The following is a 2526-nucleotide window of genomic DNA, read 5'->3' on the forward strand; positions in this document are numbered from 1 at the left end:
AGGAAAAAAATACTCATTATAAAAATTGAGAGAACCAAGGTTAATCTTCTTTTGGCCTATATTTACACAAGTTGCAAGGTTTAAAGACTAGTATTAAATTTTTTAAAGATTTGCCACAAAATTTTACTAACTAAAACTTAGTGAATAAAACTTGTTACCAAACATTTTATACAATTGTTTCAACAAAAGCTTACATACAGTGACAAACAAAACCGAGTACAAAATCTGAAGTGCCAACTTTCAAGAGCAATTACAGAAATTTCAATGATTGCTTTATAAATCTGAAAGTTACATGGAATAATACACACAGTCTTGTACACATGTACAAAGTTGCACATCAAATTGATAACTAAACATCCTTCTACAAAGTCAAATCAACAACTATGTCTTGTACTCAGTATTGTTCAAAGAAAATCTTCAAACTTCAATATTTAGTCCAATAACCTTTTGCTTCCAAAACAGCTGAAATCCTTCTTGGCATACTTTTGTATAGTTTCTCACAATCTTTTGCATCAAAACTAGGATAAATACTACAAACATTCTCCCACAATTCTTGAACACCTCTTGGCCTTGGAGTGACTTGGCTTAAACACTGTTTGAGAAGGGTCCAAAAATGTTCCATTGGATTCAAATCTGGAGATTGAGCTGGCCATCGAAGGAGCTGAAATGGCTGTGAAGAGAGCCAAAACTGAACACTTTTTGCCGTATGTTTGGGATCATTATCATGTTGAAAAACCACCTTAGTAGGATTTAAGTTGTAATTCTCTATGGTACTTTGCAAATAGGTTTCTAAAATTTTTTTGTACAAGTGTTGCTCCATTCTACCTTCAATTTGATACCAAGCACCCAGCCCAAAAGCAGTCATACAACCCCAAATCATAATTGAACCACCACCATGTTTGACAGTTTGACTAACATGTTTAGGTCCAGGTCATTCTCCTTCTCTCAACCAACACCAAGACCTACCATCTGAGTTGATTAGGTTAATCTTTGTCTCATCACTGAAAATAACCCGTCTCCAATCATCAACGGTCCAATTTTTGTATTTATGAGCAAAACTCAACCTTGCAAGAACATGTCTTTTGGCAAGTAGAGGCTTCTTTTGTTGCACACAAGCACCCAAACCATCTTCTCTCAAACCACGCCTCAAGGTGATGTCTAAGAAGTGTTTACCTATTTTTTCTCGAAGTTGTTTTGCAGCTGCACTTGCCGTTTTGAGACAACCAGCAGTGACAAGGTGCACACCAAGTTGCTTCTCTTGCTCTCCTAAAACCTTTGGACGTCCTCCTCTTTGCTTTTCTATTTCACCACTAATCTCCCTCCTCAGATGAGCTACTGAAGACTGACTCATTCTAAGTGAGTCTCCAACTTTTCTTGTAGAAACACCACTCCTAAGCTGCACCAATGCTTGGTGCTTCAATGATTCACACAACCGAGGCATAGAGATACAATTGACAAATCAACTTTCACTATAGATAGTACACAACAAGAGCAACACAACAAACAAAAAATGCCCTCAAATCTTGCAACAAGGAGTGTACATTGAAATTTCAAAATTCAGCAAGAAGAAGCAACCAAAACTGAGTGCGCACGTTTGTGTGCTTCTACAACACTTTTCTCATAAACCCTACCTCAAATGATAATGAGATTTTTCATCCATGTAGAGGACTGGATGAATACACACAATAAAAAAGTAATTCTATCAATTGACTTATGTTTCAGTTGGAAGGATTAATGAACTATGAGTGTTCAGATTTTGTACTCGGTTTTGTTTGTCAGTGTACAAACAAATTGGCTAATTTTCTACATAGTATTTGTAGAATTGTTTTTCTTTTTTAAAACTCTAAAATATCTATGTATGTATGTATGTATGTATGTATGTATATAATATAAATAATTCTGAATATTAATATACATGTCATTACTTCTTCTACTAATAAGAAAGTAATCGAGAAATATTAAATTTTTATTTAATATATTAAAATCAAAATAATAAATGAAACTTCAAAACCAACAAAAATTTCCAATACTTATATTTGACAATGTATTTAAATTATGATACTACTTCACCAACCGCATTTATACATGACTTAAAGATTTTCTAAATATATAAGATTGCTTTCAGTTTCAAAGTGTCAAAAAACAAACATTTAATTTAAACCTATGTTCTTAAAAGTTATAAACTTTTTAACTTTGCTACTCAAGTGTTTGTCATCTTAGAACTTCTCCTTTTCAAACATGTTATTATAAAGTTATAAATTGAGGTACTTAAAATCCATTTTCTAAAAAAATTGAGCAAATAATAACTCTGGTATGGATTTGATTTGAGTGCAATTTGATTTTTGTATTGTAACATTGTATAAATTAGAAACAAATTATTAAAAAATAGGTTAAATAAAAATTATATGTTGATGTAAAAATAACTCGAGACAGAGATTTTTTTTCTTAATATTATTTTAATTACATGATATTTAATATCTAAAAATTGTGTTTGAGCAAATATACATGTCTAAATAAATTGCAATA

At 31.8% G+C, this 2526-nt stretch overlaps 1 long non-coding RNA gene across 1 annotated transcript; it reads right to left on the reverse strand.

The window, feature by feature from the left end:
• Window positions 1-250: 250 nt before the first annotated feature.
• Window positions 251-1912, reverse strand: LOC141046251 (uncharacterized). The gene is made up of 2 exons (XR_012219026.2): window positions 1174-1912; window positions 251-695 (listed from the first exon to the last, which is right to left on the reverse strand). It is a non-coding gene; the product is annotated as an uncharacterized LOC141046251 (long non-coding RNA).
• Between the last annotated feature and the right edge of the window lie 614 nt (window positions 1913-2526).

The sequence above is a fragment of the Physcomitrium patens genome, chromosome 15 (assembly GCF_059467195.1).
Source record: "Physcomitrium patens ecotype Gransden chromosome 15, ASM5946719v1, whole genome shotgun sequence".
Lineage (NCBI taxonomy): Eukaryota > Viridiplantae > Streptophyta > Bryopsida > Funariales > Funariaceae > Physcomitrium > Physcomitrium patens.